The sequence below is a fragment of the Solenopsis invicta genome, chromosome 2, assembly GCF_016802725.1.
Source record: "Solenopsis invicta isolate M01_SB chromosome 2, UNIL_Sinv_3.0, whole genome shotgun sequence".
NCBI classification, from domain to species: domain Eukaryota; kingdom Metazoa; phylum Arthropoda; class Insecta; order Hymenoptera; family Formicidae; genus Solenopsis; species Solenopsis invicta.
The window spans coordinates 24,628,806-24,655,219 of NC_052665.1; the positions used below are offsets into that span (position 1 = coordinate 24,628,806).

General features: G+C 40.8%; 1 protein-coding gene across 6 annotated transcripts in view; it reads right to left on the bottom strand.

Moving 5' to 3' along the window:
- LOC105199499 (golgin subfamily A member 1) overlaps nt 1-26,414 on the bottom strand; it is a 363,242-nt gene that overhangs the window by 22,227 nt on the left and 314,601 nt on the right. The window contains exons 8-11 of one of the 6 annotated variants that reach the window (XR_005574121.1): nt 23,348-23,548; nt 22,918-23,144; nt 22,648-22,807; nt 21,696-22,559 (exon numbers count right to left, since the gene is read on the bottom strand). The exons of 4 other annotated variants lie outside the window; for them this stretch is intronic. The gene's annotated coding sequence lies outside the window, so the exon portion shown is untranslated. Of the gene's footprint in view, nt 1-21,695; nt 22,560-22,647; nt 22,808-22,917; nt 23,549-26,414 lie in introns of those variants that run through there. One more of the 6 variants, XR_005574120.1, reaches the window with a different exon arrangement.

Sequence of the window (26,414 nt, forward strand, 5' to 3'; positions counted from 1 at the left end):
TCCTCCGAGTAATATTTAAACCGCGACCGCACATCTACCTCAGAATCGACCAGCACGAGCTCGAGGTCCTCCTGGACTCGGGCTCGGAAGCCTCCTTCGTGAGCCCGGCTACCGCGAACCGTCTACGACGCCGAGGGCGAGAGATACGACCCGTCACCGGCCAGGTCTACGTGGCGGACGGGTCGAGCGTACCGATTGGGGGATGCATCGTGCTACCGATCGTCATCAACAACCGAGCAATTTCGCACGAGTTCCAAATATTACCCGGACTCGACACCGACGTACTTTTCGGCGTCGATATCATGGCTCGGGCCCAAATCGCCATCCCGCCGCCACCGAAACACGCCGCGAGGGCACGCACTCCTCCGCACGCAACCCTCCCGATACGACCCGCGGCCGAAGGGGAGGGAGAACAGGAACGCCTGCAAGCCTTCCTCGCCGAAGAACTCCCCCGATTCGAAGCCGTACACGGACCGACCGACCGGCTGCAACACACGATACGCGTCAGAAATCATCCGCCGATTAAGCAACGGTACCGTCCTCGGAATCCGGCGATGCAGGCCATCATCGACCGCGAGGTCGACGAAATGCTCCGTAACGGAATCATCGAGCCGTCGCAAAGCGCGTGGAGCTCACCTATCGTGATCGTGAGAAAAAAGGACGGCAAACCACGCTTTTGCATCGATTTCCGCAGGGTAAACGATGTGACCGAACGCGACGCGTATCCGCTGCCACAGATCGCCGCGACGCTGGATAAACTTCGCGGCGCGCAGTTCCTGACCACGCTCGACCTGGAGAGCGGCTACTGGCAGGTGCCGCTAGCACCGGAAAGCCGACCGATTACCGCGTTCACGGTGCCCGGACGCGGACTAATGCAGTTCCGCGTAATGCCCTTCGGACTGCATTCCGCGCCCGCCACGTTCCAACGGTTACTAGACGGCATACTAGGCCCGGAGTTAGAGCCTAGCGTGTTCGTCTACCTAGACGACATTATCGTCGTTAGCCGAACCTTCGACGAGCACCTCGACACCCTGCGAGAAGTCTTTTCGCGACTAAGATCCGCCCAACTCCGGCTTAACCCCGCGAAATGCCGGTTCTGTACGACAACAATCAAGTATCTCGGACACGTCGTGGACCGCGAGGGCATACGAACCGACCCGGAAAAGACCAACACGATCGTAGAGTGGCCGGTGCCGCACACCGTGCGGCAAGTACGCCAATTCCTCGGCATCGCCTCGTGGTACCGCCGATTCATACGCGACTTCGCGACCCTCGCCGCCCCGCTAACCGCACTCACTCGCAAAAACGCCGCCTGGAGGTGGGGAACCTCGGAGCAGGAGGCGTTTGACGCCCTGAAGAGAACGCTCACGACCGCGCCGGTATTGGCCTGCCCGGATTTCGAGAGACAATTCGTCTTACAAACGGACGCGAGTACGACCGGCCTGGGGGCCGTACTCACACAATACTTCCCCGAGGGCGAGCGCGTGATCGCATATGCCAGTCGTACCCTGAATCCCGCCGAACGAAACTACAGCGCGACGGAGCTGGAGTGTCTCGCAATACTGTGGGGAATACGCCGAATGAGGGATTACCTCGAGGGCTATCGCTTTAAGGTCGTGACCGATCACCAGTCACTCCGCTGGCTACAAAAACTCGACTCGCCCACCGGCCGACTCGGACGGTGGGCATTCGAGTTACGACAATACGACTTTGACGTTCAATACCGCAAGGGAGCGTTGAACAAGGTAGCCGATGCCTTGTCCCGCCGACACGCCGTCAACGTCATCGCGGAGCCCCGATGCCCGTGGTACCGGAAATGGTGGAGAACCGCACGCAACGCGCCGCACGACGCCCCCGACTTCCGCATCGAAGACGGGAAATTATACAAACACATGCTACATACCCTCGACTTGTCCGAAACGCCGAGCGACGCACAATGGAAAGAGTGCGTCCCCCGCGAAGGACGCACCGAGATCCTGCGGCGGTATCACGACGAGCCGACCGCCGGACATCTCGGGATCGCCAAGACGATCTCGCGCATCGCCGCACAGTACCACTGGCCCGGAATGTTCCGCGACATAGCCCAATACGTGCGGCGGTGCGAGACATGCCTGGCTCACAAAGCGGAGCAGCGCCGACCCGCCGGACTGCTCCACCCGACCGTAATTACGCGACCGTGGCAACAAGTTGCCATCGATCTCATAGGGCCGTTACCACGATCCTCCCGGGGCCACACGTGGCTCCTCACTATGCAAGACCGGTTCACCAAATGGCTCGAGATGCGTGCTCTCCGCCGCGCCACCGCACAAAACGTGACCGCCGCCCTCACGGAAGCTATCGTGCTCCGCCACGGATGCCCCGACGAAATCCTCTCCGACAACGGGACCCAGCTGCGTTCGGCCTCACTGACCCAGCTTCTGCAGAAACTGCAGATCCGCCACCGATTAACGCCGGCGTACGCCCCGCACTGTAATCCGGTCGAACGCACGAATCGGTCCGTAAAAACAATGATCAGCCTGTACGTAAAAAAGGACCACCGCAAGTGGGACGCATACCTCGCTGAACTACAGTTCGCTTACAATACCGCAGTGCACGAAGCAACGGGGCATACGCCGGCGTTCCTAAACCACGGCCGCGAACTACGACGTCCGGGAGAACGCGCGGCATCGAACGACGCAGAGGCGCCGCACGCGCTGCAACGACGCCTACGCGAGGCGTACGAAGTCGTACGCATAAAACTTGCCCGAGCGTTTCAAAGGCAAGAACGATACTATAATCTGCGCCGCCGGAATTGGCGACCGCGGCTAGGCGAATGGGTATGGAAGCGCGACCGCCCGTTGTCGCGGCGCGCGGATGCCTTCAACGCAAAACTCGCGCCAAAATACATTGGACCGCTAGAAATCCGGAAAATCATCTCACCCGTTATAGTCGACCTCCGGAGCAAAAGGGGGAAGTGGTACCGACACACGCACATCCAAGATCTGAAGCCAGCCCCCACTCCACGAGCCGACGGTGACACCGACACCGAGGATGAAAACAATGCGGCCGAAGATGACAACACCGATCTGGGGGAAGGACGTCCGCCCGAATTTGAACATAACGGCCCAGGCATCGCAGAGCTCACTTTGACGCGAGCCATGGCAAGCGACGCAGCATCCGACGATATCCTGAGCATCATCCGGGACTTCCTGGGCGAACCCGTGGCCGAATACGACCCGGAGCGACCCGGCATGGACGAAGCCGGACCAAGCCAGTCACGGCCAGCCTCCGGAACTGGACCCAGCCAGTCCACCGAGCCGAGAGAACAGCCGCGGAAACCAGCCGCTATAGCCGGTGTCAGACGGGGCCAGCTACGACAGCCATCCGACCGCCAGACGCAGACCAAGATCTCCTGGCTCACGACGACACCACCGCCGCCAATACCGCGGCCGATAGCGACACGACCGGAAAAACCACAGCCGTCCCTCAACCCGATCCGATTGATGGGGCCGCTGCCGCCACCACCTGTGCCAGTGGAAGTCGCACCGGGCATCACGGTAGAGGTACCGTACTTCGCCATCCACTCCGGCCGCGAGTACAAGGCCAGACTCGGAGCTCGACGGTGGCACTTGCGCTTCGACCGTGCCGGACGACTCCGATCATGTCGAGAGAAGTCCTACGACACTCCCCGCACACCGGGAAAATGAATAGTATGCCTCTAATTTCAGGCATTCTTAGGAAGGGGGTGGTGTAACAAACCGCTTCCGCGCGACCCCCCCGACGGACCGGTCACCGTCCGCAAAACGCCGGCCGAACATCCGCCGAGCGTCACACAAGGCGCTACGCGCCGATAAACGACTTTAAACGCGCCAATACGAGCAGCGAGGCATCCGCGCGTCGCGGCTACCGCGCCGCGCACGCGCACCGGCCCCAAACCGGCACGCGCTAGCGACGTGCTCACGCGCCTCCGTCCGCCCACCACGCAACCGATCTCGAGCGGCGGGGACGCTGGCTCCGACACGAACCGAACCGCCACCGAACGTTCCCGACGTCTCGAGATGCGGGTATAAAAGCGCCGGAGCAGCAAGATGCTGCGCTTCTTCTCCGCCGACTGCTCGGACCGCTACTCCGCCGACTAGTCTCCGAAGAAGTCTCCCGAGGTAGTCCTGGGGTCAAGAGTCTTGGCCTCTGTCGAGCGTTCTCGACGGCTACCGCTTTCGCACCCGTCTCTCCTCGCCGAAGCTGGGCTCAAGTGTCTTGGGCTCAGGCAAGCGTACTTGCCCGACCGGCTTTCCTCGACACCGATCCGATCCTACCGCGGCGGCTACAGAAGAACGGGGTAAAGCGTCTTTGCCTCCGTCGAGCGTACTCGACGTAGCCGTCGCATCCTGCCTGCGAGTAAGATCACAACACAACCGCCGCGGATTTAAAGAGCCGCTCAGCCGAGCGACGCCCCGCGCCCCGCTACCGTGCTGGCGACCGCGAAAAGCCGAGCACGCGACCTCGCAAGGCCGAAAAACACGGGGCCGCCCGCGCGCCGAAAACAAACGCCGACCGCGCAAACCACGCACCTGCCGTGGGAAGAAGCGGCAACCGCGCCGACGACGTTCCCCGCGCCGAACCCTTTGTACATATTAGCTGTAAGACATTTGTATTCGTCACTCAATAAAACCTGTACCTATTTTTCACGTTCAAACACACGAGTCTAATTCTCTCTTAACCCGGATCGTGCCCTGAAATTCCCGACGAGCTACGTCCGTGCGCGATCTCTATCCAAGAGAAACGGGTTGTTACAAATCATTACCTAATCGTTTCGTATTTTAAACTAACCGATTACGTACTGCTGTCTTAATTAATAATGATTACCTTGTTATATTGTTTTTTTTTTCTTCTATTAAATAACCATAACCGATAATGTATTCATTTGCTAATTCCTTTTGAACCTTTATGTATGTAAAATTCAAATATTAGAATATATGTTAAATTTTAGTTTAAAAGAAGCTCCAATGTAAAAAATTTTATTTCATCAAACCCATCTCGTACTCACACACTAACCTCCCGACTCGAAAAGATTACACTCGGTCCGATCCCGAGTTATAGAGATTGAATTCTCTGACTCAAATTAGGACCAACGATCGCACGATTTTGAAAAGGCGTTAAAGCGTGTCATTACACGTTGACGCATAATTTCGGAATCTTCAAAAGTGCGTTCGGCTCGTGCCGCACGTCCCACTAGTGCGGTCACGAGAATAGAAGAGTTTTTGTTGCATCCTTCCCTGCCTTCCTTTTCTTAAGGCTGGATGTAACAGAACCATAAAATTTTGGGGGCTCGTCCGGGATAGTAAAGTGTGATCTTTTTGAAAGGAGGTATGCCAGATACGAGATCGGGTTCCGATAAAGAGCAAATTGATAAATTATATAACGACGCATTAGAAAACCAGGGCAAATTTAAACAAACAATCGCAGTATATACATCCACTCCTGCTGGATCCCTTCTACGCTGTCCTAAGAAAATTGAATTTCCGGGGGAAGGACCCGGAACTTCAGGCATAAAACCACCCTCGTCTGGCTCTAACGACTCCGGAGACGGTTCCGACGGCGATACGATATTCGAAAATAAGCATAGTATAAGTGAAACCATGTCTAATCAAAATATTTTTGCTACTCTAAAATACGCAGTTGAAGCTGTCCCTTTCTTTGACGGCCAAAATATCCCTTTATTTTATTTTATCGAAGGATGCGAGGAAGCAAAATCCATGCTTCCTAGTGAAGCCGAACCTCAGTTTGCTCGAATAATCAGAACCAGAATTGTAGGCGAAGCGCGCCGCACAATTCAAGATCAAAATTTCGCCAGCGTTGCCGGATTAACAGCCTTTTTAAAACAAGTTTATGGTCTATCCAAAACGGTATATCAATTACAAGGGGAGCTAGGTAGCATTTATCAGAAAAATGAGGAAGACGTAGTTACATACGCAAATCGAGTAAAGGTGTTAGGAAAACAAATATTAGAAGCATATAAAACTTGGGGAAATAATTCCGTAGATCAAAACGTAAAAACTTCTTTAGAAAAGGATATGAGTAGATGTTTTATTAGAGGCTTAAAACCGGAAATCGAGCAAAGAATAGCGAGAAATCTGAACGTTCAAGAAACCGTAGCCGACGCGTTACGTATAGAGAGAGAGTTACGCTCGATAACTGATTTACGACAAGGCGGTACGTCGAGTCAAGCAAAAAATACCTTTCAGTCACCAGAAACCTGTCAAATTTGTTATAAAATAGGACATTCGGCTTCCAAGTGTAGAAAATTAACACATTCGTTTCAGCAAGCATCAAACAATTTAGATTTAGGCACCGAAATTTTAATTTGTCAAATTTGTAAAAAACGCGGGCATGGTGCCGATAAATGTAGATTGCGCGACCCTCAAGCTCGCCAATCCGTTAAAGTAATACAGGAAATTTGTCAATTGTGTTCAAAACCCGGTCATAATGCGAAATCTTGTCGAGCTAATACATTTAATAATCAAAATAGGCCCTCAGTAGTTTGTCAGTGGTGTGAAAAAATGGGTCACACAGCAAGCAATTGTTGGAAGAAACAAAATGAAAATTTATCGAAAATAGTTTGCCAAATCTGCAACAATTTTGGCCACATTGCAAAAAATTGTCGATCTAGTTTAAAGAAAAACGCGACTGGCAACGATTCATTAATCTGCCGTTATTGTAAAGAGACGGGGCATCTTCTCGAAAATTGCGAGTTACGCATTGCGAGTAATAATCGCAGAAAAGCAGGTAATCAGGGAAACTTCAACGGCCCCTCAAAGTCGGGTGTGCAACAGGGGTCCGAGCGGACTTCACACCCATCTACGTCACAAAAAACTCAGTAGACAAAAACTCGTTAGAAGCCCGACCCGTAACCGTAAATCTGGACAAACAAAGTCGCGTGCCCACTATTCAGGTAAAATTTGATGAATCAACCCCTTACATAAAGCTCATGTTAGATACAGGCTCTGGACCAAATATAATTAAAGAAAATGTTGTACCCGCTGGCAAAACTGTCAATTACAATAATATACTAAAATTGAACGGCATAAATAAATATCCAGTATATACGTTAGGAGAAATCACGTTAACTCTCTTCAAAAAGGAAGTGATTTTCCATATCGTGCCAAGTGAATTTCCAATCTCTCAATCGGGAATATTAGGTAATGATTTTTTCGAGCAAACATCCTCAAAAATTGATTATGCTAAGGAATATCTAAATATATCAGGAATTAATGTGCCTTTCTTTTCGCCGGAGACTATTCTAGCAGCACCTCGATCAGAATCATTGTTTTACGTCAGGATAGAAAATCCTGAAATTAAAATTGGATTTATACCCAAGCTAAAAATAGCTCACGGCATCTATTCAAAGGAAACAATAGTGGAAAATATCTCCGGAAAGGCATATTTTAAAATTATAAGTACGTTGGATGAAGAAGTAGAAGTCCAAGTACCAACTTTACGCCTTAAATCTCTTGATGAAATGTTCAACGATCATGACCCTGAGATCATTAATAATGAAGACGAGAATAAAAATAATAAAAATTGCGAATGTACAATTGTAAATAATGGGATTATAAATGAATACGATAATGAATTTAAAGAGAGGAACGAGAAAATTAATAAGGAAAATAAAATTGAAAATAAAATTAAAAATGAAAATAAAATTCTAAGAAGAAATAAAGAATTGAATAAAACTTTTAGTCCGGATTTTGAAATTCCGGATATCCAGAACCTTGGAGGAAATAACTTCATAATCTCTCCTGAATTATCCAGAGATCCAAAAATCCTTGAAGGGGGAAGTTACCAAACCTCTCTTAGATTGCCCAGTGATCCAAAAATCCTTGGAGAGAGAAGTTTCCTCTCCTGAAATCTCTCCTGAATTATCCAGAGATCCAAAAATCCATGAAGGGGAAAGTTACCAAACCTCTCTTAGATTGCCCAGTGATCCAAAAATCCTTGGAGAGAGAAGTTTCCAAATCTCTCCTGAATTATCCAGAGATCCAAAAATCCATGAAGGGGAAAGTTACCAAACCTCTCTTGAATTGTCCAGTGATCCAGAAATCCCTGGAGAAGGTAATTTTCAAACCTCTCCTTCCATTTGTGAAATTGTTGAAAATGATAATCCAGTTCCTCTAATAAATTATATGGCTGACGATCATGAGGAGGCAAGTAAGCAAGCCTCGTTATGCGACGCGGCACAATCATCTATAATAAAAAGGAGGGAAGGCCCTTTATCCCCTCTAGAAAAAATAAGATTTCCAAGAATTGGAGCATTTTATAAAATTAATGTATACAAAACACTCCCTCTCATGTAACTATTGAAGAACTCGCACAAAGAGTCGAATATTATAATTCCAATAAAAATAATCTTTATAATCCCAAGAAAAATAAACCGTCTTCAGAAGTAATTGCGACGATTCAAGCTCAATCTCAAGAGATAATCGAAAATTTTAAAAAGGAGAAAGAGAAACAAAGGACGCACGATGACATATCGTATAAATGTTTAAAAATATCTGATGAGCCGAAGGAAAATAGGCTCGAAAAAATTACAGAATTATTGCGGTTAGAACATTTGAATAAGCAAGAAAAAAATAATGTAATGAATCTTATAACCAATAATCAAGATCGATTTCATATTCCCGGAGAAAAATTAACAGCAACACAGGTATTGCAACATCAAATACCAACGACCGATGATCGACCAATTAATACGAGACAATACAGATTTCCGCAATTACACAAAGAAGAAATAAACAGACAAGTTGAAGAATTATTAGAAGGAGGCATTGTAAAACCTTCTCAATCACCATATAATACGCCTATATGGATCGTACCTAAGAAAGAAGATTCAAAAGGAAATAAACGATGGAGAATGGTACTAGATTTTCGTGCTTTAAACGAAAAAACCATTGGTGATGCGTATCCACTACCTAATATAGTTGATATCATAGATCAACTAGGAGGTTCTCTCTATTTTACTATATGCGATTTATCTTCAGGATTCCATCAAATAAAAATGGATCCTGCTGACAGCCATAAAACAGCTTTTACAACGCCTTTTGGGCATTATGAATTTGATCGGATGCCATTTGGATTAAAAAACGCTCCTGCTACATTTCAACGGCTAATGGATTTAGTATTAACAGGATTACAAGGAAAGGAACTCTTCGTTTACATGGACGATATTGTCATCTACGCTACCTCATTAGAGGAACACGAAAGAAAATTCAATCTATTAATGGATCGATTGCGCAAGGCTAACCTTAAATTACAGCCTGATAAATGCGAATTCTTGAAAACGGAAGTAACATACCTTGGACACGTGATTAGTAAGAATGGAGTTAAGCCAGATCCTAAAAAATTAGAGGCAGTAAAAAATTTTCCTAGGCCTAAAACGCCGAGAAATATTAAACAATTTTTAGGATTGGCCGGATACTACAGAAGATTTATACCTAATTTTTTTAGATTAGCTAAATCATTAACAAATCTATTAAAAAACGATGTACGATTTGAATGGAAATCGGATCAGGAAGAATCATTTGAAACGCTTAAACAAAAATTATGCGAAGAACCAGTCCTGCAATATCCTGATTTTTCAAAACCTTTTGTTTTAACTACCGACGCTTCCGGAATAGCAGTAGGAGGCATATTATCTCAAGGAGAAATAAATAAAGATTTACCGATAGCATACGCTTCGAGAACTCTAACCGACAACGAATTAAAATATGATACATATGAAAAGGAAGCTTTAGCAATAATTTATTGCGTTAAACACTTCCGACCGTATTTATATGGACGAAAATTCACCTTAGTTACGGATCATAAACCTCTGGTTTGGTTTAAGAATGCGCAAGACGCTAACATGAGAATACTCCGCTGGAGATTGAAACTAGCAGAATATGATTATGACGTTGTTTACAAGGCAGGTAAAACCAACGTAAATGCTGATGCCTTATCTAGAAATCCCGTAAATCTCGAGGATGCAGATTGCAATGTGATTAAACACAATAAATCTCTTAATCCTAATGATCCAAAAGATGCAGAATTAATTTCAAAAATGTTAGAAGAATCAGATGAAGAAGAAGAGGACGAAAATTTCGAGCTTTATCTTTCAGACAACGAAGAAATAGACGAGTGCGTGCCGGGCGATTTAGCCGACGAGCACCACGATTTGACAACGTCTGTACATAAGAAAACGAGTGAAGCACTAAAAACTCAGGTCGAAACAGCTCTTATACATGACCCTCCTGACCATAATGGAATACAGACACGAAGTCAAACAAAGAATAAGAATACTCAATCACCAGAAGAATTAAGAGATTATGAAGAGGAAATTAGAGAAATAGAAGATAAAAATGATCTACCAGACAAATCAATCGAGAAAAAGGAAGACGAGAAAATAAACAGCGAAGATGAAAAATCAATTAATGAAAATCAAGATCGAGTCACGAATAAAACTCACACAAAACCTACAGTGATTAATATACAAACATTTAAAGGAAATGTAATTGAAACACGAGATTTATTATTCTTACGCAAAGATAACATTGCCTATTTTACTGACACAAACGGAAAACCACTAGATAAAGGTTCACAAAAATTATTCGAGCGGAACGAATTACCAGATTTAAGCTCTCTTACATTAAGCCAAGCAAAAGCAATAAAATATAAAAAATATTATCACATAGCCTTACCTATCAGCGAAGGACAGGGAGAAGGCCCGACAATGACTTTAGACAAAATAACAGTAGTAATAAAAGAATTGAGAAAAACTGTCGAGAATCTAAAATTGGAGACAATCAGCATTGCAAAATCAGACTATGTTAATAATGTACCATGGAGCAGCATCAAATCCGTGCTACAAATAATTTTTGTTGATTCAAAAACTAAATTGATTATATGCAATGGAGCAATAAAATACCCGCCTAAAGATCTCCGTCCGATTATTATAGGCGAAGTGCATTGTTCGCCTACCGGAGGACACCGAGGAGTTACAAAAACATATCATAGAATAAAGCATAAATACTGCTGGGAAAATTTAAAATCCGATGTTCAACAATACATACAACAGTGTCTGCAGTGTCAATTGAAAAAACTAGTACGCGTGAAAACTAAACAACCAATGGTAATCACCGACACGCCAGGATCTTCTTTTGACAAGGTGGCGATGGATATCGTTGGACCGTTGCCGAAAACGGAAAGAGGAAACGAGTATATTCTAATATTACAAGATCAATTAACAAAATATAGCATGGGAATACCTCTGCCAGATCAAACGTCCGAAACAATAGCTGAAGCTTTTGTAGACAGATTTATTTGTATACTCGGAGCACCTAAAGCCATATTAACAGATCAAGGCAGAAATTTTATTAGCGATTTAATGAAAAAGATAGCTAAAATATTTAAAATTCGCAAATTTCGTACAACAGCTTTTCATCCACAATCAAACGGATCGCTAGAAAGATCACATCACGCGCTAGGAGAATATTTGAAGCAGTACGCTACTGATCAAAGGCAATGGGATAAATGGACCGGCCTTGCAATGTTTAATTATAATACAAGCGTACATGAAGCAACCAAACATACTCCATACGAGTTAGTTTTTGGAAAAATAGCAAGAATACCTTCTAATGAAATTTTAGCTCCAGAAGATAAATTAGCTAACTATGACGACTACCTGATAGAGCTCGTTACACAGCTTCACGCTATACAGACAACCGCCCGCACAAATGTAATTGAAGCAAAAACTAAATCAAAGAAATATTACGACAAAAAGCTTAACCCTCAAACATTTAAGCCTGGTGATCAGGTATTTCTACTAAAGAGGCCTAAACCCGGTAAATTTGGCGATCAATATACCGGTCCTCATGAAATTTTAGAAATATTAAATAGAAATAACGTAAAAATCAGAATTAAGAAAAATAGTCGAATTGTACATCCGAATCGGTTACGCATCTCTCATATTAAAATTGCGAAAAATTAAATATTTCAGAAACAAAATGGATTCTCCACCAGGAAGATTAACTACAATATTAATATTAATTATATGGATCCAAGGAACCTATGGAATAATAGGATATGACTGTGGTTCCGCATCGGCAAATTTAACTACCCTTTCATTAGTAAACATCGAAGAATGCGATGTTCCGTTACAAGAAATTAATTCGAGTAAAGTCTATATACAATTACTACAGCTTAACGATTTTAATTCCGTGAAGGTAATACAATGCAAGGTTGAAGTTGACCGTCTGGTCAGAAAATGTGGGATGTTTTCTCACACAATGGACGTATACAATGGAAAATACTCTTATATAGAAGAAGTGTCTCGAGAGGCATGCCGACGCATGCATGTTTTTGGAACCTTTGAAATAGCCAAAACTCATATAACGGGATTAAAACCTAATCAGACCTCTACTCGCCCAGTGACATTAGCAGGGCATGTAGACAGCGATGAAAATTGTTACCCAGGAGCTTACTCTGACCTCTACGGAACGTGGGGAGATGTCATCGTCTTGGGCAGTATTAAAATTACACTACAGGATTACACTGCAAACGTTCGATCAAATACAAATCGAGTATTACTCCGATCAGGAGTGGCTTGTGAACTTAGCGCCACTCAATGCACTGATATAGAAGGAGGAAACACATTTTGGGATCCTGTGCCAGCCGACTCTTGTAAATTTTCCGATTACAGCGTTTTATATCAAGGATATGCAGATAAAATGATCGATAATATAAAGGAAGGCTCGCAAACAGCCTATTCATTAATTGCTCAAGAAACGGTCTTCGCTTTTACTAGCATGGGAAAATATACGACGTGTGGTTATACGCTTACACGGACAGAACATCCAAAGTTAATAATTTTTGAAACTTCACCCGGTGTTGCAGTTTTCAAAAAATTTGACCGAATATCTAATCGCGATATCTTTGCGTACATGAACTCAAAATTCGTTTATGTAGAAAAACACATACGTACGCAAATCAATCAATTGTACAGGAATATTCTACTGCAGCAATGTAATCTTGAACTAAGAATGTTGCAAAATGCTTTGGCCATAGCAACACAATCATACGATATCTTTGCCTATCACTTTATGAGAGGGCCCGGATACATGGCTCTCTTAGCTGGGGAAGTAATTCATATAATAAAATGTGTACCCGTCGAAGTAAGATTAGCACAGACCCAAAACTGCTACGAACAATTACCAGTACTACGAGGAAATCAAACGTTATTTTTAACGCCTCAAACACGTATATTATTGAGACAGGGCACACAGGTTACTTGTAATACCTTTGCCCCGCCCATGTATCTCCTAGGAGATGCTTGGTATAAAATCATTCCGAAACCAATAGAAGCATCATCGCCGACAGTCATGAAACCGCTGACTAAACCTACGTGGAAATACATAAACCCTGGAGCGCTTGCCACCAGCGGCATATATTCACAAAACGATTTAGAAGAACTCAGAAATCACATAATGTTTCCTGCGGAAAGGCCTTCAATACTTAACACCGTAGCAAGAGGAGTAATGGGTCAACCAACTCAATTATACGAAGGATCAATCTCTAATCTCATTGATGAAGCGTCATTCGAGAAAATCACAGCCACCATCCGGGAAAAAGTTTGGGGAAAATTTTTATTTTTCGGAAACATCAGCGCAGGATTAATGGGAATATATTTGTTCGCGAGAGGCTTTAAATTATTATTGGATACATTCGTACACGGATACGCTCTGCATACCGTATATGGATGGTCAATACATCTAATAAGAGCCGTATGGGATTCAGCAACACATCTTTTATTACACTTGGGCAAAAACAATCAAACAAAAAAGAACAATAAAGAAGGTCCCTCAGCCCCAGAGGCCGAAGAAAGGGAGCACAAGCAGCCAGGCGGCATAAAAAACAAAGAAACAACATACCCTCTCCTACCTGCAAAAGAAACAGCAGCATATACCCTCGAACTCAGAAACTAAGAAAAGGAGGAAGAGAGGAGGACACAAATACCGCTTTATCCGAATTCTCTACTTATCTTAAATGTACACGCTACGACGTGTAAACAAATCTCCTTACCCGAAATCACACGTTACGACGTGTAAGCAAATTTTCTCGTACAAAATCACACGCTACGACGTGTAGACTTAATTCAATTAACTCAAATAATCACATCATACACTTCTAAAAATAAACCTTAATGTTTTTAGAAACAAAATGGAAATGAGACCGATAGACACTTCCCTCCTGACTCGTGGGTCATTGAAAATTAAAATTATAAAGGTGGAGTCGCCGACCTTACTATGGGTCCACATAGACCACGCGAGGGAGGACCTGGAGGAGCTCCTGGACGACCTTATCGCCAGGATGACAAGAAGGGGCCGATTCTTACGATTTATCAGGCCCGTCGAACTCAACGAACCGGTAGCAATTCAAGAAGGGAAACGTTGGCAGAGAGGGGTGGTAACCCACTTTATAAGAAATGATACAGTAACAGTCGCCCTACGCGATTGGGGCCGCGTTGTCCAAAGGTCAATTTTTGATCTCTACACATTAGAGGATCGCTTCCGTGAAAGAAACTGGGAAGCTATCCCGTGCGGGCTTGCCCACGTACAGCCAACCGATGGAAAGGCGAGATGGTCCCGAAGGGACTGTGAACTCGCTCGTCTATTACTAGAAAAGCGGGAGGGGTGGATGAGAATCCTCCGACCCGTGAGGAATGACGCGGCGACTATCTCACTTGAATTAAAATGCGGGGGTGACGAAGAAATGAGCAACCCGCAGGAACTACTGATCCGCATGGGTTGCGCCGAGCGGGCCCAGGAAATCATAAATAGCGCACTACCTAGCGTAACGCAAGAAATAGTTAATTAGATTAGCAAAAAAAATGTTAATTAAATAATTGTTAAAGTATGTAGACTATTTTCATAATTTTTCGTACTTAACAGTATGTACACTATATATTTTTTTTTTTTATTATATCGTAGAAAGGTTGAACTTATAAGTTACTGTTTCCTATAAGTCGAAGTCATTAAATTCACGATAATCATACGATTATGTCAATATTGCTAACAAGATACGTTGATTTTTATTTGTAAGCACAGTAGATTACCCCAACCTTGAGCTAATCTTACACAAACGTGCCTTATTCTACATAAATAAATAAGTAAATAGAATAGAAATTTTTACTTAATAAACCACGTAAGTATTGTTAAGATAAGCTCAGGATAATAGAAATTTAAAGAATCAACCGCATGAGCGCAAGATAATCCTAGACATATAAACTCTTTAAATTTAAATAAAAGTTATGAATAAATGAATACATAATTGAAATTATAAACATTACTAGGATAATCTTGGGATCAAGGAAAATTAGATTATACCATTATTGCAAATAAGTAATTGTAACACTAAGCGCTCTAATTAGCGATTAAACAACTTGTAATATTAACTTTAGCTTATAAATTTAAATTGTATAATCTCGACATTCATACATCATTATTAATATTGTAACTCCTAATTTTACATAATTGCTAAAGCAAAAGATAGACTTTTCTTTTAATAAATCAACAGTTCGTAAATCATAACACTTTAATGAGAATAATCTTCCCAGCATAAAACTATAATCTCACCAATCGAAATCGGAAAAATAAATTTTAAATTAAAATTTATAGCACATGAGGCTTTCTTCTCCTTATAATAAAAATAATTTCTTTAATTTTTTTTCTCTTTCTTCAACATCTGAATGTTTTCAAAATCTCAGCATACCGTTGCTCTCTCTTAAACTCCATGCGAGATAACAAAATTCGCAAGTCGATAAAATTAATTAGAATTATTAAACCTGCCTTCCAGACCCCACCTGCGGCAATCCTTATTTTGCCTGTGCCAATTGACAAATTAATTCCGCACTCGTCATCCTTAGTTTAATCCTATAAAAAGGAAAACTCCCGACGATGTGCACACTAAAAAACCGATGCTAGGACTGCATCGGAAAACCATCCGGATGCCGGTGAGCACTGGATAAAACCCTAAGGGTAGGGGGAGCCCATAGAGGCTTCACCCAAGAAAAAAGAAAAAAAAAGAAAGGGGGAAGGAAAGGAGAAAAGAAAAGAGAAAAGAGCCCGAAGACATTCACGTATTACAATAGTTTCAGCACTTAAAAGAAAATCAAAAGGGTTTACTATTTCTAGAATAGGAGAAAGCCTCACGACCTATTGTCTAAATTAACATCAAACATGTGTGCATGCCGTGTTAATAGCTATGATTTATTGAGCTACCCACATGAATACGTTAGAATCTTAAGATAAAAAAAAGGGGGGTATAAAATAATAAAGGGTATAAAAATAACAAAGTAAACATGTAAAAGAAAGACGAAGGAACCAAGGAAGAGGTTATGGAGGTTGCCTAATTCCTTCCTCTTCCTCAAAAAATTTTAAGCAACATGCGAAAAGGAAAATCATTTCGTTAAATGTTGCAAATGTTGTGTTTTGCACCCCCAACATTTGTCTAACGCGGGGGGTGTTACATCCGGAGGATTTCACGATTTCCCTTTTCGCATCCATTATATAAATTATGCTAAACAAGCTAAGGGATTGTCTGTAAAATTTACAACACTTATATCCGGAACTCCACGATTTCTCTTTTATAAATAACACTATCACCCGGCTATTATAAGAAAAAAAAAATCAAACATTGTTCTCGGAATATATATATAATGGCCACATATTACATCCGGAGCAATAAATAGAAGCAAAAAAAAAGGAGAAATCGTGCGACGACAAAATTACAAGCAACGATGCTTATTTAATAATTCATATGGACGAACAAAGCCTGGACTCGAAAGAGAAAAAATCTAAACGTTATTAAAGTCTGGCAACAATCGGAGATAAGATTGAGTCGCGACGCCGGACGGAAACTATAAAACTATAAAATCAAAATTTACAAGCCGGCTTTGTTTGTTCGAACCTATGTTTCATCACGAACGGAAAGATGATTCATATGGAAAGCGAGTCCCAAATAAACGAACGCGGCGATATAAAAAATCGAGACCGAACGTTCCAAGAAGAGGAACCGAAGATAACGAATCCCTTAAGCGATTGGGTGATGCAACTGCTCGCCCCTCTTAGAGTTAAGAAAAATCGGGAGAAGATGGAAAATTAGCCAACGAGAGATCATCCGAGAAGATGATTGGTAGTGAGCGTTGGTGAACTACCCAACGAATAAGCTCGAAATTTCGACAACAAGGAATCTCCAAAGAAGGGGAAAAAGCTCAAAAGGCTTTACCCAATCAAATCCTCATCTCACCCACTAAACTAATCTCACGCCCTTTTCCTAAGCCCTATAAAATACGCAGCTTCGAACGGCTCGAGCATTCGTTGATTCAATTCAAAAATTCAAAGTTCAAGTTCGCACTCACATCCGCGCTTTCAACTCCGCACTCACACCACGCGTTGCAAGTGTCGAAGCTGTGCGCGTTAAAATCATTTTAAAAACTTAGAATCTGTGCCTCAATTAAACAACCACCGAGCTTCCGAGGTCACCCCAGAACCGACTTCAGCCACAAACCCTTCGAAGGCAGAGGGACCTGACATAATTATCAATCAGAGAGTAAGTTAGTTTTTATTCAGTCACTTACCGGATCCCATTAATTCACTGATTAATTATCGATTAGTGGGCAAAATTCACATCCCGCGAAAATCGCGACCCCATCGCCATCGTCCGAATCGTCTCCGGGAATACTTCAGGAGGCAAGTCGTCATCCTCGAGTGCCTCTGGGCAATCCTAAGGATAAGGGAACGGGGGTTGCGCCCGGAACCGGCTCCTGGATGGGCGCCATCTTTGGAGATACCTCCGGTTATCCAAGAGGAACGCGACCCACCTTCGCCTTCCCCATCTTCTCCGTCCCCTGCTCCCTCTATCTCCTCTCTCCTTACATATAGAATCGCTCCAGATACCCCTCCGTACTCGCCTATCCTCGAAGACCCCGTTGATCGACCTTTCCCCCTCATACTCGCCTGTCCCAGAGGATCTCTCTGATCCTTCTTCCCCCATGAGTCCCGCGCCTAGCGTGGAATTCATAGAGGAGATTCCCCCTCCCCCTTCACCAGTGAATTCCACGTCCAGCGTGGAATTCCTAGAAGAAATAATTCTCCTTTCCGACCACGATCCTGAAGATCCACCTCCCACCGAATCCACGTAATTTATTAATTATTACCACACCTAAATAATAAATTAGCGAAACTTACAATTCCATCTTCTCCTACTCAAATGTAATAGAATTAAGTTTTTTATTTTTTTTTTATTTTATACTATAAATCCTAGTGATAATGCATAATACTAATTTCTTCAATAACCTTTAATTAATTTCTTGTTTGTTCACTTTTACAATTATGTATCGATATTAAACAATGTATATAACTTTTAAACTTCTGAATAATCATTACCTAATCGTTTCGTATTTTAAACTAACCGATTACGTACTGCTGTCTTAATTAATAATGATTATCTTGTTATATTGTTTTTTTTTTCTTCTATTAAATAACCATAACCGATAATGTATTCATTTGCTAATTCCTTTTGAACCTTTATGTATGTAAAATTCAAATATTAGAATATATGTTAAATTTTAGTTTAAAAGAAGCTCCAATGTAAAAAATTTTATTTCATCAAACCCATCTCGTACTCACACACTAACCTCCCGACTCGAAAAGATTACACTCGGTCCGATCCCGAGTTATAGAGATTGAATTCTCTGACTCAAATTAGGACCAACGATCGCACGATTTTGAAAAGGCGTTAAAGCGTGTCATTACACGTTGACGCATAATTTCGGAATCTTCAAAAGTGCGTTCGGCTCGTGCCGCACGTCCCACTAGTGCGGTCACGAGAATAAAAGAGTTTTTGTTGCATCCTTCCCTGCCTTCCTTTCCTTAAGGCTGGATGTAACACAAATATAAACACAAAAAAATTACAAAACAATAAACAAATAAAAAAAAAACAAAAAACGAAAAAATAAAAAAAAATAAAATGAGATCCTTGTAAATATTAATTAATTTGACGATAAATGAAACTGTTTACCATTATTTCGGGATAAATTTAAATGTTACGTAAGAAATTCGATAAAAGGGTGGTCACCCTTAAATCCTCAAACAGTCTCACTTTTGTTTTGGATGCGTGTGTAACATATATCTTTTTTAAAATTTTTGAATAAAATTTGCAATTATCTAGGCATTTTTAAAATTTTTGTTTCAAATACAGGGGGTGGTTTACCCCCTAAAAATGATCGAACCGAGTCGAAAAATTTTCATTTTTCTCTTGATGATGCAGCTATTTTATTTGGTTTGAGCCGAAAATACTAAATCCTTATATACAAAACAATTAAATCAATACCCATAAATTCAAAGGAGTGTAAATATAGTTTTTTGCCGATAAAAAAAATACGTATGTCTTATTTTTACGTCTGCTAAAACATATTCAAAAATTATTAAAATCGGCGATTTACATTTGGGTAGTGTTACTTGTGAGCTTGGAGGCATAAAAAGAAGTCAAAGGGCACTGAAAAATGATGTGGTTGATGTCTTATTTATAGAATCCGCAATCGCAGGCCCGGGAGTTCACCATTCTTTCGATGCAGCTCATTGTTCAGCTTGTAGTGTTCACTTCGAATTCTGTTGATGAGAACGATTTTTTTTCTATTAAGTGAATATTTGTATATCCATAATACCATGGCTTCTTGGAGAATTTTTGAAACATTAAAGCGTATTCTTTTCCAGTGTTCAGAGCTTTCTCCTCTAGAGACGTTTGGTTATAATTGTATAATCTGAATTTGGCTTCAGCAAAGAACTCAGATAAAAATATCCGGAATGGAGGTACGTATTCCTCCTTGCAAGCCTTCTTAGCCGCTGCGTCTAAGAGTTCGTTGCCCGGAATAATGACGCTTTTGTTAAGATGTGAGATATAGATGCTAGCGCCAACTGAGCCTTGCTCCGTTAATTTAGATTCATCTGTGAATATCTCAATAGTATCTGGTGGGAGATTGGCCCTGTACAGCATGAAAGTTGGAAAGATTGCGACGCATAAATCAGTTTTTTTTTAACCTGGAAAAGAGTGATCAGTGTTGGGCTTATATGTTGACAAAGTAAGGTCATACGCAAAACACGGCTATACAGTTCTTTGATAAATGGAATTTTGAACATTTCTAACGCGGATGTAAGTGTGAAAGATAGGAACTTTTTTAAGGATGCGGATATGGTCATCCGGTATGCCGCTGCGTAAGCAAGAGCCTCCAAATGTCTTACAACAGGATTGAGTTTATTAGCAAAACATCCATATAAGTATTTTGAATTAAGGTAGTCCAAACGCGCTTCCGTAGGAGGCTCCCACGCCTCTGATAGCAATACATTAATCGAGGTGGATTTACGATATCCCAGAGCTATTCTTATGCACCTGTAACAAAGTCTCTTTAAACTCAAAGCAAGACAAGAATTGTTTTTTAGATTAAGAGTTTGATTGCCGTACTTAATAGAGCCTCTGAAAACCTACCTGTAAACATTGAGTAAGAGTTGTGGGTGAGCACCCCACCAAACACCCGCAAGGGAGGAGAGGATATCCGCAAGTTTTCTGCCCTTATTTATGAGATATTTTAGGTGTGCATGACTTCATAGTCTATCATCGAGAATGATACTAAGAAATCGAGTTTCTCTAACCCTGGGAATGAGAACACCATTAATTAAACTTCTGGGAATGTAGTTTGATCAGATCTCTTATTAATAAAAATTATCAACTGAGACTTATTTGGGGACAAAACAAGACCTTTGTTGAGCAGAAAAACGAAGACACAATTCACGGCTTCTTGAATAAGCTCGTGTGTCAATGCCAAACCAGGAGAGGACACCGAGAGCATAATTTATTCATCAGCATATTGAGCGATGAAAACATGTTCTGGTAAACATTCACCGATGTCTTTGAGATATAAATTGTAAAGTAAAGGGCTTAAAGAGGATCCCTTGCGGAGTGCCTTTGTGCGACAAAAAGGAGCCCTTAAGCTTACCATCATTGACTACAAAAACTTTTCGCTTCGTGATAAGATTTTCACTGAATCTGCGCAGGAATTTGGAGATGCCGCAGTTGAGCAGATCTGTAGCTAGGATTGACGGGATGATATTGTCAAATGCTCCTTGAATATTTAGAAAGACACCAACCACGAATTCACCCCTCAGCCATCCGGCGTGAACAAAGTTAATTAGTGTGGTCAGGTTGTCCGCACAGGCCCTACCTGCTCTGAAACTGGATTGGAAATCCAGAAGTATACATCTGCTTTCTACATACCATCTGAGTCTAAAATATATGGTTTTTTCTAAGAGCTTGATAAGATAAGAGACAAGATAATAATGAGATTGACCTCCCTAATAGCACAAATTAATACTGAGAACGTTCTGCAGGATATTTGAAAAGTAGATTGCGTAGATCCACATTCGAAATACGTACTACGATATACTGCAGTACATACTAGGAAATTTCCTATGTCTCGCGTACCCTGAATCGTAGTAGATACTCAGAACATCCCGCAGTATGCGTATAGGATGGGAACAGTCAGAGAATGGTATACCATGCACATATACAGCTATATATGCGAGCTCACATATTTGTAGGCTAAGTTGGGTTAAATATTAATGTACACTTTATTTTATGTATAATATATATTTATTTCAATTTTGACGCAGCTTGAGCCAACAGAATTAATTATAAAATTATTATTAGCAATGTTACACCATTGAAAACATAATTATGCCGCTGAATAATTATCATCAATAAATGATGTTAGTAGCATTTTACACCACAGTTTGCTTACAATTTATAAATTTATATATATACTTGTGGCTTGAAGGAGACTTAATTAATAAACTATTATATAATTGAGCGCTGTCAAAAGAATTTCTAACAACTTAGTAACACAACTTAAATCCGTCTTAAAAATAAGCGTACAACTTTGCTTACGATTTACGTATAAATTCATATATACTTATATGGCTCGAAGGAGACTAACAATTGGATAAACTAAAATTAAGCGCTGTCAAAAGAATTTCTAACAACTTAGTAACACAGCTTAGATTCGTCTTAAAAAAAAGCGTACAACTTTGCTTACGATTTACATATAAATTCATATATACTTATATGGCTCGAAGGAGATCAACAATTGATAAACTATAAATGAGCGCTGTCAAAACAATTTAGTAACACAGCGTTATTGATAGCGTAAAAATTACATTTAATATTGTAATTAATGTACGCATCAAAACATACCTATGCTAATGATGATTACTGTGGCAGCATTTAGTCTCGTTTTTGTACTATTATTGCATTAAAATATTGTACATTTCATTATTATGCAGTGATAAAATTCATTCATTCTGTGTCTTCTTCTGCGTTATTTGCTTTGTCATGTTGTCGTTGCCTATCGAGGCGTTCTTTAGCATGGGCTAACCAGATCTTGATTGGAGCTGAGATCTGGTCATCAGAAACATCTGGATGTGTTTTTCGTAGCACAGCTATGAAATAAAATATATTTATAATAGAATATTTTATAATAGAATTTATAATATAAATATGAAAATTGCTTGTAATTAAGTAACTTACTCATAACAACTTTGCATAAATTTAAAGAAGAAAAGCTTTGTTTCTTTTTGGCTCCAAACTAACTATATTTTACAGCTAGTTCATTTGACAAAATAAGTTTTATTATTCGAACAGAAGTGCTTCTCATTAAATCACTGCGAATATGTATCAATTGCTTAATCTGTAATAAAGTCCAATATTATTAATAATTATAATAATTAGTTAGATTTAAAACTGTTGTCCTTTCTATCTTAAAAAATACTTTTACATTAATTGCCAACTTCAATTTACCATTTCGTCTCGAAAACTTGTGTCATTTTGTAACTTCCGTTCTAAAATATCCAATTTGTGTTGTTCTTTCAACGGGAAATCTTTTAACGTATCAATGTTTTCTTTTTCTTTCTTGTCGAACAAATCAAGTGACAATTTTTCTGATATTTGCTTGACACTCTTTTTGATATCTCGTATCGTTATTTCCAAGTGTATGATTTTCGAAATCATAAAATGCCTAAAATTTTCTGTAAGAGAAATACATATTTTTTATTATTAACTTAATTTCTTTGTATTTTGTTATTATAAACAAAAAATCAATAATATTCCATAAAATCTTTGTATCATTTGCAAATGTTTCTCGTACTTTCTTAAAGTAAAAAAGGAGGTACGTACATGTCACGCTAATTCTATATGCAAATAAAACAACAGTGGTAGTTCAAGTACTTACTTTTCAATTTAGCTTCGCAATGATGCCGTAACACAAACTTCAAACCGTCCGTCTTCCTTTTGAAAAGCAATGTAGAGATTTAGATAACGTAGAAATTTCAAAATCAGTCGGAGGACATACAAAGATTCAGACCCCGAAAAAATGTTTAAATCAAAATCGTAGCGCTTCGTACGAAATAGTGCAATAATTAAATGACTGTTACTGCAACAAAATAAGAAATATATGTAAGACAGACGATGAATTACTGCAATGAATTTCAAATAGCGTAAAAAGAGAGGAAATATCTTTGACGATTATCAATAATCAAGATAAAATTGTGAAACGAGCACGAGAATCGATAGAACGAAATTTGTATTCCCTTGTATTTTGTTATTCTAAATAAAAAATCAATAATAATTCCATAATTTTTATATCATATCATATCATATCATTCCATATTTTTTAAATTGCTGTTTTAGCGATTAGGTTAATATCGTTTGTTTAGGTTAATGTCAAGCTTTAGCTTGATAATCTGGACACGTGATACGAAATAATTCTAATTAGAAACTATTATTCTGCTGATAATTTTTTCATTACGAACTACATATCTGTACTGAGATATTTTATGCTAAAATTATTAAATGTTATGGTCCGATCTTTCTTGTACACATAACCTCAAACTATTGTAAAGCAGAATAATTTCATAAATATATGTAAAAATAATTGAAAATGTATATACTTGATATGTCTTTATTTATATGATTTTAACTTTTTGTAATTATCAGTTCAAAATAAAAATGAGATAAAATGATTACCTAAAATATCGGAGATCCTTCGAATCCGTGTGATACCGCGTGCCGGGCGAGCGAAAAGACAAAGGCGACTGAATTCCGCAGATGGCGTGATGATTGACATCCCGTCACCGTACCACGCGTTACTCCTAGGAATATACGCGCGCGACTGAAAGGCATACGTAACATGTCGTACGTTGCGTAAATTCTCAGAATATACGTGCGCGAAAGAAAACGGGATGATACTGAACGAACTATTATATATGATAATCTCAGTATGTTAGAGATGATCACAGTACGATCAGTATGAAAATGGGATGATACGCAGGATATCATGTGCTATTAGGGCTGACACCCTTTCCACAAGATTTGGGGATAAATATGATAAGAACTCTAAGCTATAATTCCGGGAAGCTTCCTTCAAAAAAGAAAAGATTGTAAATTTCTATAAGAGCATCCATCTCGTTGTTCGGGAGAGCATTGAAAATGTTGTAATCGAATTGATCTAGGCCCGGAGCGGAGGAGGAACTAATGCTCGCCAGCGCTTTAGTGACCTCTTCAAATGAAATTAGCGCGTTCAGACAATACTCAAATAGACAGCCATGAGTTGAAGAAGGGGGAGATGAGCTGATCTCTGTTCTGAATTCATAAAGACACGTGGAAGGACACAACTTTTGCACTGCCTCAGTTTGGAGGGAAAAGATGATTTCAGGATCCAGCTGCCAGTTAAATTGAGCTAGATTTTTTTTCTTGAAAGCTTTAATGATGGACCAGATCTTTGGAGTGGATGTTTTATGATTAAACGTTTGACAAAAGGTTTTTCATCCTGTTCTTTTTGGGGTTTTAAGAACTTTAGAGTAGATATTTCTTTGAACTCTATAATTGTTGAAATTTTTCAGAGAGAAACCTTTTATAGATTTTTAGGGTTTATTTTGTTACGTCTACAGCTGTTTGACAAGTGTCATTCCACCAATGCGGAGGTACTAATTGTCCAGAAACTTTTTTAGATCGCGGAAATCTGTGTTTTTCTGGGATAACATTGGAAAGTTTGGATTTGAGATTATTGATAAAGACCTCGTATTTTTCGATGGCACTTGAACCTTCAAGCGACGCAACATTAATCGGAGAGTTACAGCAAATCTTATAAAATTCATTTAGTTGTGCTTGATTAAGCATCCATTTATATTTAAACTGCTCTCGAATTTCAGTTTTGCCATAAATCGATGTGTGAATTGGAAAATGATGACTTTCCCAGGTGTCTTTACCCGTGGAGGACAGACAGAGAAAAACCAAGTTGGAAAAGACCAGTGTCAGGTTTATAATGGGATTTCTAAAGCTAGGTCTTTGCAGCAAAGTGGGATAATCATCATTTAAAATTACTAGATCGTGACTCTCAATCAATTCATATAACCTGTCACCCATGTTGTCATCGAAAGAGTTATTCCATGCCATGTGGTGACAATTGAGATAACCTACAAAAATAAAATAGTGAGAAAGAGTTTCCAGATCAAATAAGCTGTCGAAGATTCGTCTGGGTATCGATTGTCCCGGATGTCGGTAAATGTTGTAAATGGCTAAATTTTGGTTGTTCAAAAACAAAGATATGCCATAATTTCCATGGAAGCGTGAGAAATATGACTCAAGTCAATTTTAGAAAAGGGGATATTGTCCTTAATCAGTATACAGATTCCTCTTTCTCCCTGATTCACGATATCCTTCTTAACGGTCTAGAAGCCCTTGAGAGAGAACAAAAAATCTTCACAAAGGATAGATTCCTGAATGCACATGATGTTAAACAGCTTAGTTTGTGCCTGCAAAAAGGAGCAGCCTGCTTCTCAAACCCTGGCAGTCCCATTGGATTAAACTAAGATTATTTGGGGTAATATTATTATTAAATTGAGAGTTGTGTTACATCCTCAGGATTTCACGATTTCCCTTTTCGCATCCATCATACAAATATGAAACGCGAAACAAGCTAAAAGATTGTTTGTAAAATTTATAATACTCATTAGGAGTACAAATTGAAAACCGCCGTTTTCCAGTAGATGGCGCCAGCGGTAAATGCTGGCGCCAAACGTTAGATCAAAAATTTTTAATGTAAGGTTGGGCATCTGGCAACAATTCCTTATCATTGCAGTTGTGAATTTTTATCGGCGTTATACATTTTTTTGTGATCGAAAATGTCGAAATTTGTGCCCAATAAGCGTCATTTGCGGGAAGTTTTGCTTTTTGCCTTCAATTCGAAAAAATCTGCGGCTGAGGCGCGTCGAATGATTGTAAAAACTTATGGTGAGGCT